At 41.6% G+C, this 16,646-nt stretch overlaps 1 long non-coding RNA gene across 4 annotated transcripts in view; it reads left to right on the forward strand.

The window, feature by feature from the left end:
• LOC102992717 (uncharacterized) overlaps window positions 1–16,637 on the forward strand; it is a 42,937-nt gene extending 26,300 nt beyond the window's left edge. For 2 of the 4 annotated variants that reach the window (XR_002892517.3, XR_008618577.1), the window contains 3 exons: window positions 3,794–4,174; window positions 11,050–11,132; window positions 13,353–16,182. This is a non-coding gene — a long non-coding RNA (uncharacterized lncRNA). Of the gene's footprint in view, window positions 1–3,793; window positions 5,853–11,049; window positions 11,133–13,352; window positions 16,183–16,470 lie in introns of those variants that run through there. The other 2 variants (XR_003681823.2, XR_008618575.1) reach the window with 2 other exon arrangements.
• The last annotated feature ends 9 nt before the right edge of the window (window positions 16,638–16,646 follow it).

Raw genomic sequence — 16,646 nt, forward strand, 5'->3', positions numbered from 1 at the left:
TAGAGAAGGAATAAGTGAAGGTAAAATTAAAAACTTTTAGCATTCTTATTCTTAATAGAGAAAATAATAACAGCAACAATGTATTCAATGATTATAGCTTATGTATAAGTGAAATTAATGACAGCAATTATCCAAGGCATGGGAAGAAGGAATTAGGAATATTTGGTTATTGTAAAGTATTTGCAGTACCCATGAAGTGGTATAGTGTTATTTGAAAATGGACTTCGATTAGTTGTAAATGTATATTGAAAACTCTAGGGAAACCTCTGAAAAAGTTTTTTTATCAAAAGTTATCAGAAGCATAACAGATAATGCTAAGAAAAGAGAGAAAATGGAATCATATAAAATGCTCAATTAAAACCACAGAAGGAAGAAAAAAATTAGAGGACAAAAATAGGAACAGAAAACTGGGGTAACATATAGAAAACAGTAACAAATATAGTAGATATTAATCCAACTATGTCAATGATCATTTTATTTATTTATTTTTTGTGGCTGCGTTGGGTCTTCATTGCTGCATGCGGGCTTTCTGTAGTTGTGGCGAGTGGGAGCTACTCTTTGTTGCGGTGCACAGGTTTCTCAGTGCAGTGGCTTCTCTTGTTGTGGAGCACGGTCTCTAGGCGCGTGGGCTTCAGTAGTTGCAGCACGTGGGCTTGGTAGTGTGGCACGCGGGCCCTAGGGTGCTCATGCTTCAGTAGTTGCGGCACGTGGGCTCAATAGTTGTGGCGCATGGGCTCTAGGGAGTGTGAGCTTCAGTAGTTGTGGTGCACAGGCTTAGTTGCTCTGTGGCATGTGGGATCTTCAGGGACCAGGGCTCGAACCTGTGTCCCCTGCATTGGCAGGTGGATTCTTAACCACTGCGCCACTAGGGAAGTCCCTCAATGATCATTTTAAATGTCAACAGTCTAAATATACCAACTAGAAGACAAAGAGTGTCAGAGTGGATTTTAAAAAATGACCCAATTGTGTTGTCTGTAAAAAACACACTTTAAATATAAAGACACAAATAAGGAATTCCCTGGTGGTACAGTGGTTAGAATTCTGCACTTTCACAGCCGAGGACACGGATTCAATCCCTGGTCAGGGAACTAAGATCCCACAAGCCACACAGCACGACCAAAAAAAAAGGAAAAAAATATAAAGACACAAATAGTTTAAAAGTAAAGGGATGGAGATAGGTACACCATGATAACATCAATTAAGAGAAAGCTTTATTAATTTCGGACAGAGAAGACTACAGAGCAACGAAAGTTATCAGGGATAAAGGGAGGCATTATATAACAATAACAGGATCAATTCTCCAAGAAGACACAACAATCCTTAACATGTATTCACCTAACAATTAGACTGTCAATATATCTGAGTCAAAACTGATAGAACTGCAAGAAGAAATAGATGGATCCACTATCATAGTTGGAGACTTCAACACCTCTATCAGAAATAGGCAGAAAATCAGTAAGGACGTACATGAACACAAAACATCATCAATCAAGTGGATATAATTGATGTCCATCCAACAACTTCAGAATACACATTCTTCTCAAGCTCATATGGAACATTCACCAAGATAGAACATTCACCTGGATTGACCATATTCTGGGCCACAAAACACACCTTAACAAACTTAAAACAGAGATCATACAATGTCAGCTCTCAGACCACAATGGAGTTAAAGTAGAAATCAATAACAAAGATAGCTGGAAAATCCTGAGATACTTGAATATTAAACAAGACACTTCTAAATGGCACATGGGTCAAAGAAGAAGTCTCAAGAGAAATTTTAAACTATTTGGAAGTAAATGAAAATGAAAATACAATTAATCAAAAATTGTGTGACGCAGCAAAAGCAGTACTGAGAAATTTATGGCATCGATGCATGTATTAGAAAAGAAGAAAGATCTAAAATCAATGATCTAAGCTTCCATCTCAGGAAACTAGAAAAAGAAGACCAAATTAAATCCAAAGTAAGTGAAAGGTAGCAGGTCCTATAGAATAGTGGGCAAAATTTATCAACAGGCAATTTGTAAAAGTGGTAACCCAAACAGGCATGTGAAGAGAATTATTAAGGATTAAAACCATCAATAATGAGAAGTGCAATTAAGACAACAATGAAATATCACCTTCCACTTATTAGACTGGCAAAAATTGGAAAGCTGGGAAATGCCAAGTGTTAGCAGGTACGTGGAGATGTAGGCTCTTTTATGTTCTGCTGGTGGGGATGCAAAACAGTTAACCTTTCTGGAGAGCAGTCTGGCACTACATAGACAGATATATGCATAGCCTAGGGCCCAGCAAATCCACTCCTGGGAGATATACCAGACAAATGATCACACAGGTACATTTAGGGGATATGGATTAGAATGTTTACTGCTGTGTCAGTTCTGATAGTGGGCAATCACAGACATTCAGTTGTCCATCCGTCTGCGGAGGAGGAGATGGGTAAAATGTGGAAGATGCACACGATAGACTACCATGCAGCAGTTAGAGAAGCAAGGGAGTAGATGCATACATAGCAACATGAATGGACCTTAAAAACAGTGCTGAATCAACCTAAGTGTCCATCATCAGATGAATGGATAAAGAAGATGTGGCACATATATACAATGGAATATGACTCAGCCATAAAAAGAAACGAAACTGAGTTATTTGTAGTGAGGTGGGTGGACCTAGAGTCTGTCATACAGAGGGACTTGAGGACACGGGGAGGGGGAAGGGTAGGCTGGGACAAAGTGAGAGAGTGGCATGGACATATATACACTACCAAATGTAAAGTAGATAGGTAGTGGGAAGCAGCCGCATAGCACAGGAAGATCAGCTCGGTGCTTTGTGACCACCTGGAGGAGTGGGATAGGGAGGGTGGGAGGGAGGGAGATGCAAGAGGGAAGAGATATGGGAACATATGTATATGTATAACTGATTCACTTTGTTATAAAGCAGAAACTAACACACCATTGTAAAGCGATTATACTCCAATAAAGATGTTAAAAAAAACAACAACAGTGCTGAGTGACGAAAGTAAGAAGAATGAGATAAACAACTCAATACTATTCCTATCAATTAAAGTACATGCACATATTTTTGTAATTTACTGTATATATGTCATTTATCAATTTGAAAAATGCATACCAGGGGCGGGGGGGAGATGAGTAGGTGGACCACAGAGGATTTTTAGGACAGTGAAAATGTTCTGTATGATACCATAATGTTGGATACATGTCATTGAACATTTGTCCAAACCCACAGAATGTAAACACCAAGAGTGAACCGCAATGTAAACTCTGGGCTTTAGGTGATTCTGATGTGTGAGTGCCGATTCATCAGTTGCAACAAGTGTACCCTCTGGTGGGGATGCTGTAAATAGGGAAGGCTATGCATGTGTTGGAACAGGGGGTATAAGGGAAATCTCTGCACTTTCTTCTTAATTTTTCTGTGAACCTAAAACTGCTCAAAGAAAAATGAAGTATTTAAAAAATAAATATAAAATTTTAAAATGCATATACAAAAAACTTGAAATGGATCATAAACCTAAAACTACACAACTTCTAGAAGAACACATATGAGAAAATCTTTGATTTGGGGTTAGGCAGACATCTTTTTAGAATAAAAAAATTGCATGAATGGCAAAAGAAAAAATTGATACATTGAACACGACCAAATTGAAAACACTGGCTTTTCAAAAGACACTGTTAAGAAAATAAGAAGGCAAGCCACAGCCTGGGAGAAATATTTGCAAAACACACGTGTGATAAAGAATTTTGTGCCAGTCATCAATTTTTTATTTTCTTCTTCTCAGGTCTGAATCCTTTGCCTGCTCTGTGATGATGGAAGTGGGCTGTGGAAATATTTCACCTGCGACATTTGGTATGATGTAATGCCAGTAGAGGAGGCTGGAAGGACAGTGAAAAAGGAAGGAATTTCCTCTTCCTGTTTCCCCGAGTACTGCAGGGTGCAGGGTCTCTTGCACTGGCTGCAGGGTGCAGCTTTCTCCGTTGCCTGGCTCCTGCAGAGAGCAGCTTCCCCAGCTCCCAGTTCTGGTAGCTCAGGGCAACCAGCAGAGCCCAGCTGCTAGAAGCTTCCCTCAGAACTTTCTCAAAGTGATGTGCCACTGGCAAGGTACCTGACTGTGAACGGCTTCTTTGAGCATCCCTCAGTTGACTTTGCAGCAACTTCCAAGGTATGGTACCTCCCTGTGGACAACATCCCCCATTCTCCCAAAGGGCCCTTTTCTAGTATCCTCCGGTAAGCCATCTAGGTGTCATCCCCACCATCCACTGAACCACACTGTGCTCTGTCCAACAAGGTCTGGATCTTTTCCTTGGACACTCCATCTCAGCCCTGACAGTAGTTCCTGTCCCTGTATTTGCTATTCCTGTATTCACCAGAGTTCTCTAACTTTTACCAGTCAATTCTCCATTACTCCAGTCTCCTGTTAATAATTCTCCTGAATGCACCCTGAAGGATACTGACTTATATCCAGAATATATAAAGAAAACTCAAAACACAGTAACAAGTAAAACACACAAACTGCTTAAAAAATGAAGAAAAGGGACTTCCCTGGTGGTCCAGCAGTTAAGACTCCACACTCCCAATGCAGGGGGCCTGGGTTCGATCCCTCGTCAGGGAACTAGATTCCACATGCCGCAACTAAAAGATCCCACATGCCACAACGAAGACCTGGCCCCGCCAAATAAATAAATAAATATTTTAATGAATAAATCAATAAATTTCCTTAAAAAAATAAAGAAAAGATTTAAACAGACACTTTACCAAATAAGATGTATGGATGGTATATAGGCACATAAAAAGATCCTCAATACAATTAGTCATCAAGCAATTGCAAATTAACACCACAATGACATACTCCTAAATCACAAAATTGCTCACATCAAAAAATCTCACAATACCAGCTACTGTTGAGGATGCAGAACAACTGGAACTCTTATACATTGCTGGTGGAATGCAGAATGGTGCCTGACTTTGGAATACTATTTCTTATAAGGTTAAATATACACTCATATATATATCTCATTCATTCAATTTGCAATTCCTTAATGAAAAACGATGTTGAGGATCTTTTATAAGCTTATTTGCCATCTGTTTATCTTCTTTGGTGAGGTATCTGTTCAGAAGTTTTACCTTTTTTTTCATTTTTTTTTTAATTGGAGTATAGTTGCTTTACAGTGTTGTGTTAGTTTCTGCTGTACAGCAAAGTGAATCGGTTGTACACATACATATATTCCCTCTTTTTTAGATTTCCTTCCCATTTAGGTCACCACAGATCACTGAGTAGAGTTCCCTGTGCTATACAGCAGGTTCTCGTTAGCTATCTATTTTATACATAGTAGTGTATATATGTCAATCCCAGTTTCTCAATTTGTCCCACCCCCCCTTCCCTCCTTGAATTTTTACCTATTTTTAAGTTGGGTTGTTTGGTTTTTTACTGCTGAGTTTTAAGAGTTCTCTATGTATTTTGGATACAAGTCCTTTATCAGATATTTGTTTTGTCAATATTTTCTCTCAGGCTGTGACCTTTTCATTCTCTTAACAGCATCTTTTACAGAGCAGAAGGTTTTCATTTTCATAAAGTCTAACTTTTCCATTTTTTTTCTTTTATGAATCATGCTTTTGGTGTTATATCTAAAAATTCACTGCTTATCTAAGTTACCTAGATTTTCTCCCGTTGTCCTCTAGACGTTTTACAGTTTTGCGTTTTACATTTCAGTCTACAATCTATTTTGAGTTAGTTTTTGTGAAAGGTGTAAAGTCTGTGTCTAGTGTGTCTAGTCTTTTTTTTTGCCTGTGGATATCCAGTGTTGTAGCACCATTTGTTGAAAAGACTATTCTTTTTTCCACTGAATTGTCTTTGCTCCTTTGTCGAAGATCTGTTGACTACTATTGAATGTAAATTATACTTCAATAAAATTGACTCAGAAAAGGGAAAAATTACATGCACACAAAGCAAAATTACATATTTTTCAAAAATATAAACAGAAGTATGTACTTTAAACACAATAGATTGATTGTCCAGGTATATGGGAGGGTGTGTGGTATGGCTATAAAAAAGAGTGAGTGAATGAATGGACGGAACAAGTGAGGGGTCTTGCACAGATAAATGATGATCATTTTGGTGGATTGCCATAAACGGTTCTCTCCTTCCTGGGCACTGGGCAACCCAGCTAGAAACTACATTTGCCAGCCCCACCTTGCTACTTGGTGTGACTATGTGAATGAGCTCTCACCAGTGGGATGTGAGTAGAGGTGACTGTGCAACTTCCAGTTTCATATTCTTAAAGATATTTGCTCTGTACTCTACCTTCTATTTGGTTGTGGTGCAAAAATGGAAGTGAACAGCACTCTCCCACTCCCTCCCTGCCCCACCATATATACACACGGCACACAGTGGATTCCTGGGCACATAAAGGAGAGCAGGGAAGTCTTGAAGGAATAAGATAAGCATGAACAGGGCTTCCCTGGTGGCGCAGTGGTTGCGCGTCCGCCTGCCGATGCAGGGGAACCGGGTTCGCGCCCCGGTCCGGGAAGATCCCACATGCCGCGGAGCGGCTGGGCCAGTGAGCCATGGCCGCTGAGCCTGCGCCTGCGGAGCCTGTGCTGCGCAACGGGAGAGGCCACAACAGAGGAAGGCCCGCATACCGCCAAAAAAAAAAAAAGGATAAGCATGAACATTTTGCTAATACAGGTGGGTCCATACCTAATCATTATACTCTAGCATTCTACTAGAAGTCATTGATCACCTCCACTACAAAACTGAAAATAAGTACCACAGTACGTTTATAACCCACATGAAGTTAAGGTTAAATTTTTGCATTTTGTGTTCTTTTGAACCTTTTTGCATAATTTTGTTTTGAGTGTGTCTCTTATACGAGGCATATGATTGACTTCTTTTTCATCTAAACTGTCTGTGTGTCTTTGTCTTCTAATAGGGGGCTTTACCTCATTTACATGTATTGTTTTGATTATGTATATTGTTTTTGGTAATCTTGCGTATGATTCATGCTTGTTTATGATTCTATTTATTTTTTTCCTGTCGTTTGTTATGCAGACTGTGTTTTGTTTGCTTTTATCTTGCTGTGATTTGGAAGATAGATACACTATTTTTAAATTCCACTAGGGTTTAAGTTTTCAAAAATGTATTATTTTTTATTTCAAAGAGACCCACACATCTTTATTATCAAGCCTATTCAGCAATAACGTAACAAAAATATCAGTGTCCCTCTAAAAAATATATTTCTTTGTATCTTAGCATGTCACATCCAAATGAGATGTTACAGATTCCACATACACCCCCATCCTTTTTTGGTTTAGGGGGTAGCATGGTAAGAGTCTTGGACTTGGTACAAAATAATTATGTAATTTATCACACACACTGATACTCAGAAGTCCAGCTTTGATCTTCTTCAGTGACCCCTTTGCATCATAGCTGATCTTATTATTAGTTTTATTAGAATCTACTGACAATATAGTGATTTTTCTTTTGTTTCTCAGCCTTTTTTACCCCCAATGACATACATAATGAATTCACATACAAGGCACATTTTCATGAGCATAACCTGTTTCTGAGGAATATCAAACATTTCACAGACAAGTAAAATAAACAGCCCTTCAAATTTTTTTTTGGCATGCTATTTATAAAAGCATTTTATAAACAAATGAGTAGTAAAGTCAGCCCTTTAAAGAACTTTTAAAAACTTTGTCATTTTATAAGGAAAAGTGCATAAATATAACCAACTTAATTTTTTTAATATGCAGCTTTATTTAAATTAAAATGTACCTTTTAATAAATTTTCTTTTCCCCACATCTTCACACCATAGATAATATTAGGAAAGGAACAAATATGTGCTGTTGCAGAATAAACATGAGCTCGTCTTATTTTACTATTTAAAATTATAACAGAATTCAAATCTATATCGATGTGATTATGATTATGACAGATTGCCCTTGCACCATCAGTTTGTGTTTGATTTGGTCATTGCCACGTGGTTCCTAATAGAAATGATCCTCCTGTCAGGCTCTCTCCTGTGCCTTCTAGATGTGGATGTAGCCTTTGTGTTTGATTCATCTCCCCTGCCTCCTTCCCTATTAAGAATTTATCTATGGGTAAAATTAAGAAGAAAATCAAAGTAAGTATAAGAATCATGACTCACAGGCACCAGGATCGTTCATAATCCCCACAACTATTTGTGGTGCCACTGTCAGGGGTAACTGCCACCAACTGAGGCCGAGATAAGTTGTGGGTCATGTGCAATTAGGGGAGCTCACCGTACCAGCCATGAGAAGGTGCATCGTAATTCAAAGGAAGCAGAGTGCGTCATTACACTTAAAGGCACTCTGAGTTTTCAGTTAACTAATTAATTAGTTTCAAATTAGGAAATATTCCAAGCAATCAGAACAGTATACTCTCCACCTCGCTTAAGAGATAAAACATTAGAGACAATGAAAGCTCCTTCTGATTTAAAACAAAACAAAAACCCAAACCAAACCCCTCCACTTTTATGAAGTATCACATCCATCTACTAATTTACTTTTACGAATAAATAATTTTCAAAATTCAGTTCTTGAACCACCCCTTGTGATTAGTTTCTTGTGACAACTTTGCCTCTGATGATATCATAACATGGTGTTACAATAATACAACTGCTGGACATCGAATTTCTTGAGCCATCAAATTCATGAATGAAACTGTTTCTTTTGACTTTCTTCACTGTAAGATGTTACTGCAACACTTTTTCGTGGAATATCTAAATGCCAACAATTCAATGTTCAAAAATATAAGACTAAATGAAAAGTAAGTCTCTTGTCCATCCCTGTCCTCCAATCACTCATGACTTCTCCCAGGAGAGGTAGCTATGGCTACAGTTTCTTGTGTATCACTCCAGAAATATTCTATGTACTCATTGAATTTTCAAGCTCTATATGTGTCCGTTAGGCTGGATGAAACAGAAAGGCCACTATCCCAGCTTAACCAAGGAGGAGCTTCTGTTTCTCATTAACGAGAAGTCTGCAGGCAGGCAGTTAAGGGTGGGAAGCATCCTCATGATATCATCAATGTCCTGCTATTTTCCATCTTTCCACTCAGTCAGCCTTAATGTGCGGTTTTTCCTTTCTTGTTCATTGTCTCATGGTAACAAGCTGATTGTTCCACTTTCACTCTCACATCTCTATTTCACTAATCAAGAAGTAGGAAGAAAGAGGGAAAAGTGTATTAAAAGCAGAAACATTCTCAGAGGTCTTCAGCTGCCTTCCATTTACATCCCATTGGCCACAGTGATGTCAAATGGCCACTTGGAGGGAGCCTGGGAAGTGGAATAATTGCATCCTATGTCCATGAATCCTAGTTTGTTTTTTTTCACTTAACTATGTAATTCAATATGCTTTACCTCTTCAGGATACATATGTTCAATGTCAGTTAGGTTCATTTATTTAGTTATTCATTTAACAAATGAGAGTGTGTTGGTCACTTATGTGGCAGAGACTTCTTCCAATATCCATTTCTGCTGTTTTTAGAACCATTAATTTTTATTTTATTTTATTTTTTTTTGTATTTATAACATTCATTTTGTACTCATTTTAAAACTTATTTCAGTTGCATTTTCAGCTCATATATAACTTAACAGACGCATTATAGTTTTATAGGTTATTTGCAAAAAGTGAACTTACGTACACACCTTTTCTTAGAGATAAAAAGCACATAAGGAACAATCATGAGACGAGGGGCCACATCTGGGGATTACAACAATTTAGCTCTGTGGCAGCCACTATTATACTCTAATATCTGGGAAAGCAGAGGTCAGAAAGATGAGAAAATGACTCTCGAAGAAACAGTGTTGTCTTTCCATCACTTTCTATGGACTGACGCCAGTCCTAAAGAGACTTGTTAGACTACGCCCATCCCACTTGGCCGAACAGGGTTAGAACCACGAATTTTTAGATGGACATGAGACTGTCCAGCATCCTTGTAGTGAGGTGTGGCCATGTGACAAAGTCCTGGCCTATGGGATGAGAGCCCAAATGAGGCGTCCAATTTCTAGGTCCTGCCTTTGAAGAGGACACGTTTGACTACCCATTCCTCTGTTTCCCTTCCTGCTGGCTACATTTTGGCCTTTGTGGTGTTCCGTCATGCAGATGAGATTCTGTGTGTAACAGCAGCCAGATTTACATCCTAACTAATACGTCTGTGAACGAGGCAGACATTGGCTCCAACGAGGCTAGGAGCCCATGATACAAAAAATGATAAAATTAACTTCATGCCTTCGAGGACCTCAACATTTTGTGGGGGAACACCAATGGATAAACCAATATCTTTGGAGGCATTGGTCAGTGCTGGGGTAGGTCAAGGACTTTGGAGCCCAGCAAATCCAGTTACCTATCTTCCCCTATCTATCCATTTGTGCAGCTCCCTTAGCCATCCACCCATTTATTCATTTACCTACTTATCCATAGATCAATTCATTTACCATCCACCCATTCATCCTCCATTCAGTCATCACTTCCTTCCTCATAGCTCATGAGGACCCTGCACGTATTCTTTGTAGAGCGTTATGCAGAACCCATTCTGATGTATTTTTCTCAGATTCAAGTCAATCCGAATGGCACCTTTTGCCACAGTTTTAACAGATGCCAGGTATGGAGATCATCATACACTTACAATAGGATGGTGAAACTTCATATTCAGATCACATGATAAATGCTTATTTGTGCACATTTTTAGATTTTTGTAGATAATAAAAATTATATATTCACTAGTCTTTTTCAACCAGTCCCTCCCACTTCCCCTGACCTCTCACTTCCCCTGAGTCAGATGTGACACCACCTCAGATCACAGGCAAGGCTGGGGCAATGTAGGAAGAGAAGAAGGACAAATTCGGTGTTTGCTGTAATCATCTGTGATGCTATAAAACTAAGGGCTATCCCTAGCTGTGCATTCCCTATTTTTGAGGTCTAGGGTGAGGTGGCTGACTGCCAAGGGAGACAGCAGGCTTCATTCACCTCCGGGGAATGCAACTCATTGTCTCCCTCTCTTTCTCACTTAGGTCATTTAAACAAATTTTTAAAAATTCCCTTTAACAATAAAGAGGAAACCAAGGATGCAGATTATGGCAAGAACATAGTCAAGGTATGAAATTTTCTGTTTCATTTAGTGTCTGAGAAAACAGAGCTGTTGTTAAGAAATAAGATAGTTCACATATTGACCCCTATTAAGAAATATTAAATGTTACTTGTCAAAGACGCTATAAAATTTGGTTAAAAACGTTAAATATCAAACTTCAGACAAATCAAACTTCAGCAGTTAAGTCTGATAATAATGGAGCTGAACTGGGGGTGTGGGGAGGAGAACAAGGTCGGGGAAGGAAGGGAGGGAGGGGTGGGTGACATTTTTCTTTCTGAAATCAAAAGAGCTCTGGAACCTGTAGAAATTCTACCCTGTTCTTGGTATTGAGGGTATACAAAGATTCAGATCCCTTTTTCCTCTGTTCCTCGGTAGGAAATTTACTGTCTGCTCAGGTACATGAGATACACGACTGTGAGGTCAAATAGCAGAATGGGACAATGCTACAAGCAGTGTCACCAAGGGGATATGATGTGCCAAATGTCAAGTAAATAGCAGGAATAAGAAATGTGTGTTCCTCCAAAGGCTGGTAGTCACAAAGGGTTGAAAGGGCCAGGGAAGCTACTTTCCCCTCCTCTTCCTTTCCTTCCTCCCAGTTCCAGGCACTGGGGGATACAGGGAGGAAGAAAACAGAGAGAGATCTCTACCCTCAAGGAACTTGCATTCTAGTGGGGGAAGACAGACAATAAACAAAATAAATAAAAATAATCGAGTGTATAGGACAGTGACAAGTGCTATGGAAAGAATAAAACAGGGAAAAGGAATCAGGATGGTTGTCAGGGTGTAATTGAAATTTGGTGGTCAGGGAAGGCCCCACAAGGAAGGTGTCTTGAGTAAAAACTGAAGGAGGTGAGGGAGGGAGCCATGCAGGTAACTGGAGGAAGAGCCTTCCAGGCTGAGGGAGTAGTTATTCAGTGCCTACTGTGTGCCCCGCATGACAAGATAGCAATATGTGGCTATTTGCGAAACCATCTTCGACAAACCTTTAACACCTACTACAAAGAATGAGAGTGTTTCTTCCTTTCCCAGGAGATGGTAGGTTGAAGGTACATGGCGGAAGATTGCATAGAAGCAACAGCAATTGCATTTTTGAAAGAAGCAGTCTCTTAACCCAAATGGGGCGGATGGGAGCCTAGTAATGACTTTCCAGTCAGTGTGATGGAGGAGTTGTAGAGGGAAGGGAACATAATGAAAACGGGACAGGGAGATTTTGCTTCCAAGCACTCCTTCGTTCACAACTTAGGGCAGCTGACGTGCGCTCTGCAAAGATTCTGGGTGGAGATGCTTCCACGGGTACTAAGCAGCTGGGCTCCTGGAAGGTGTACACCAGGAGCAGCTCCCCAGAAGGTGTTAGATACCGCTTGAGACTCATTACACTGTCCAGAGTGCCTTAGATTACCAGGCAAAGTTGCCTCTGGCAATGTTTAGAGAAGGAAGGACTGTCCTTCCAGGCTAGCCTCTATGATCAGACTCTGGAGGAGTCTGCCTCCCTATAAAATACTACAAAAGGAGGCTACAGCTAAGGGGTTATTGGGCTCTTGGCTTCACTATGAATGAGTTCCATCTCCTAGCACCAGAGACACCTCCCGGTGCCTCAATTCTTTCATGCCTAAAATGGGAATAATAATAGTAGTACTTACCTCATAGGGTGTTCTGAGAATCACAGCCCTCAGTTGGTGATAGCTATCGTTACTTAGAGTTAATTATTATTAGTAGCAATACTTCCTCAGAATTGTTGCATGGATTGCAATATGTCCAAATAAACAGATTTTAAGGGCTCCCTGAAGACTGGCAGTAGGGTTGCAGTATCTGTAGAGCTTAAGAGTGGAGGGTCTCAGCCTGAATGCCTGAGTTTGCATCCAGGATGGCCACTTAGGCGCTGTGTGCCCTTGGACAAGTTACTTAACCTCCCTGAGCTTCTCTTTCCTCATCTTTCAAGTGAAAATAATAATTGTGCACATTTCACTACCCGGAAGGAGGCTGGGCCAGGCTTTCTACAGCCAGAGCATCTGTGCTGTCCAAAGGGCCTGGCAGTGCGGGAATATTCTTCTACTAATAGAATACTTATGAATACTGATACTTAAGAATACTAATAGGATAATTACGTTATTATAGTAACAGCACCTACCTCAAAGGGTTATTATGAGGAAAAAGCGCTTGCAGAGGGCTTTACCACAGTGGCAATAACTATGTGCCATTATCATTTTTCTTATCCCCATTTTGTAGATGAGGAAATTGAGGCCCAGAGAGGTGAAGAGACAGGACGCCAGGAGCATGCAGCTAGTCGTGGCAGGGCTGGCACTGGAATCCAGGGGTTCCGCCCGGTGCCCCGCAGCTGCCCAGCCCGGGAACTAGACAACTCCTCTCCCTGCCCTCCCCACTCCACCCCGGAAGGCACCCTGGGAACGGAAAGCTGGCCGCCTTCCAAGTTCCAGGAGCCCGGGAGTCCTGGAGCCCTGCCCCCGCTCCACCCTCCCCCATCCCCAGAACAAAGTACACTCGGCCGCGGGAACATTCCAGCCCCCAGAAGGCCAGGCGGGGTGGCGGCCGGGCTCCCGGAGCTGCGACGGGCGTCTGCGGCCCCGGCCCAGCCCCGCGGTGCCCCTGCCCGGCGCCCTCCCGGCTTCTGCGCCAACCGAGTGTGTAGACGCAATTGCACCGGAGGAATTCTGCCTTCTCTTCCCTCACCGCCGGGACACAAAACTGAAAAGGCCTGGGACGCGGTGGGCGGAGCAGATGCCGAGCAGGGCGCTGGTCCCCGAGGGCGCCGAGCGGGAGCCGAGTTCTCGGCGGCGCCAGCGCTGGGCAGAGCTGGCTCCGGGGCGCACTGGGCCCCCATGCCTCACTTTACTTCTTTATAAGAAATTGACCCATGCTTTTGTTAAAAAAAAAAAAAAAAAAAAGGACAAGTAGAACTAGGAGAAAGCTCTCCATTCATCCTACCACTCTGAGACAACTGCGATTAATTTTGGTTATGTCCTCGCAGACAGTTCTATGCACAAAAGCACACGGTTGTATATTGACATGAAAGGGATGCCGCTGCTATAGTTTGTTTTTAAAGTAACAGACTTTAGGTTTGGGAGCAGTTTTAGGTTTACAGCAAATTGAGGACAGAGTGCAGGGTCCCTCTATCCCCTTGTTCCCACCCTCACAGTTTTCCTCTATTAGTAACATCTTGCGTTGGGGTGGTACTTTTGTTACAATTGATGGAGCAACACTGATACACTATTATTAACTAAAGCCCGTAGCTTAATTAAGGTTCACTCTTTGTGCTGTAAAGTTCAAAGTTTTGATAAATGCCTAACGCGTCACGTGTCCACCACTACAGTAGCATACAGAACAGTTTTACTACCCTGAAAATCCCCTGTGCTCTACCAATTCATCCCTCCCCCTGAGACCCCTTGCGGCCACTGATCTTTTTATGGTTTCTCTAGTTTTGCATTTTCCAGAACGCCTATGGTTGGAGTCACACAGTAAGTAGCCTTTCCAAGCTGGCTTCTTTCGCTCAACAATATTCTTTTAAGCTTCCTCCATGTCTTTTCGTAGATTAATAGCTCATTTCTTTTTATCGCTGAATAATACTCCATTGTATGAACGTACCACTGTTTATCCATTCACCTCTGGAAGGACATCTTGGTTGCCTCCAGTTTTTGGCGGTTATAAATAGGCTGCTCTAAATATTCATGTGCGGGTTTATTGTACTGTTTTCTAGCTTGCTTTTCTAAGTTTTGTTATGAACGGCTTTTGGTATTATAAATATAGATGTCTGTTATCATTTTAATGGCTACATACAATAGCACAGTTTATTTAACCAGCTCCTTTGTTAAACATCTATGTTGTCTCCAGTCTCATAAATCTGTTCTAACTAGTTGGTCTACACCATATCTTGTGGTTAAGGCTTGGCTGACTGAGTCCTGTGTTCAAATCCTAGATACCCCACTAGATACCCACTGAGTGAACCTGGGCCAAGTTTTTAATTCCCTAGGACTTGGTGAAATCTGTGAAATGGAAATAGTAGTTGTACTTATGGTGAGGATTAAATGAGCTGATACATGTATTTAGAATAGTATGCAAAGTATTTAGAATAGTTTAGAACCCGCTACATATAAACTCATAATAAAATTCAGCTCTTATAATGTATTATCTGTTGCGCACCTACCATGTGTCCTGAGCTAGCCATTGTGGAAGTTTTCAAAGACTAAATCATATGTGTGATCTTACCTTCAAGGAACTTTGAATCAGCTCCTGATAGGGGATAATGCAAAGCAGAGCAATACTGATTCCTTATGTTGTTTTCTCTGTGCCAGGTACTGTTCTGGGGCTGGGAGAAAGCAAGGCTGGCATTTGAACAGAGGTCTGGTCTAACTACCACACTACTCTGCCTCTCTGTACATGTAGTTCCAATACAAAATACGAAGCAAGATGTGTCCTAAGAAAGTGGAGATGAAGTGTGAGAATTCAAGGGACCCAGTGATGGCTTCCACCTGGGCATACCAGGAAAGGCTTTATGTTAAAATCCATTCCCTTAACACCAGAAGAGCTTATCTGTACCAGGCACAGCCCCAAGCACCAGTTGAATAAAGAGGCAAATAAGGGACTTCCCTGGTGGTCCAGCGGTTAAGACTCCATGCTCCCAGTGCAGGGGACCCAGGTTTGATCCCTGGTCAGGGAACTAGATCCCGCATGCCACAACTAAAGATCCCTCATGCTGCAGCTAAGACCCGGCACAGCCAAATAAAATTAAAAAGAGGCAAATAAAACCAGTGGGGAGTTCTGGTGGGAGAGATCAAATGACAGGTTGTGATACAAGCCACAGAGGAAATACAGGCTGTCATGTTGGATACAGGAGGGTGTAGTGGAGGTTACGCCTTAGGGTGGTCGGGGAAGGCACCTGGGGAGGTGACTTTGAAACACTGAAAACTGTGGGGTGAGGAACCAGCCACATGAGGAGTTGTGTGGATATTATAGCAGCAAGAACTAGCAAAGGTGTGGAGGTAGAAGGGGGTTTTGGGTGTGGTCTGATTCTGTCAGAAGCCAGCGCGTGAGGAGCTCAGGGAGCAAGGGGAAAATGACTAAAGATGAAGTTGCAGAGTAGAAATGGACCTGTTTCTAAGAACTTTCCAACTTAAAAGAGCTCCTGAGAGTGGCTGGGCAGCCTGGGACAAGAGCACCTACTCTGTGTGTACCTGCTATGGACCAGGCTCCATACTGGGCTGTTCAGGCAGTATTGTGTTAGACCTTTCTAACAACTTACTCTACAGGTGAGGAAACTTAGGCTTGAGTTTTTATTCCAGGTGCAACGGGAAGCCATTGAAGGTTATTTCTGTGGTTTTTTTTTTTGCAGTACGCGGGCCTCTCACTGTTGTGGCCTCTCCCGTTGCAGAGCACAGAGCACAGGCTCCGGACGCGCAGGCTCAGCGGCCATGGCTCACGGGCCCAGGCGCTCCGCGGCATGTGGGATCTTCCCGGACCGGGGCACGAACCCGTGTCCCCTGCATCGGCAGGCGGACTCTCAACCAC

Source organism: Physeter macrocephalus, chromosome 11 (genome assembly GCF_002837175.3).
Source record: "Physeter macrocephalus isolate SW-GA chromosome 11, ASM283717v5, whole genome shotgun sequence".
NCBI classification, from domain to species: Eukaryota; Metazoa; Chordata; class Mammalia; order Artiodactyla; family Physeteridae; genus Physeter; species Physeter macrocephalus.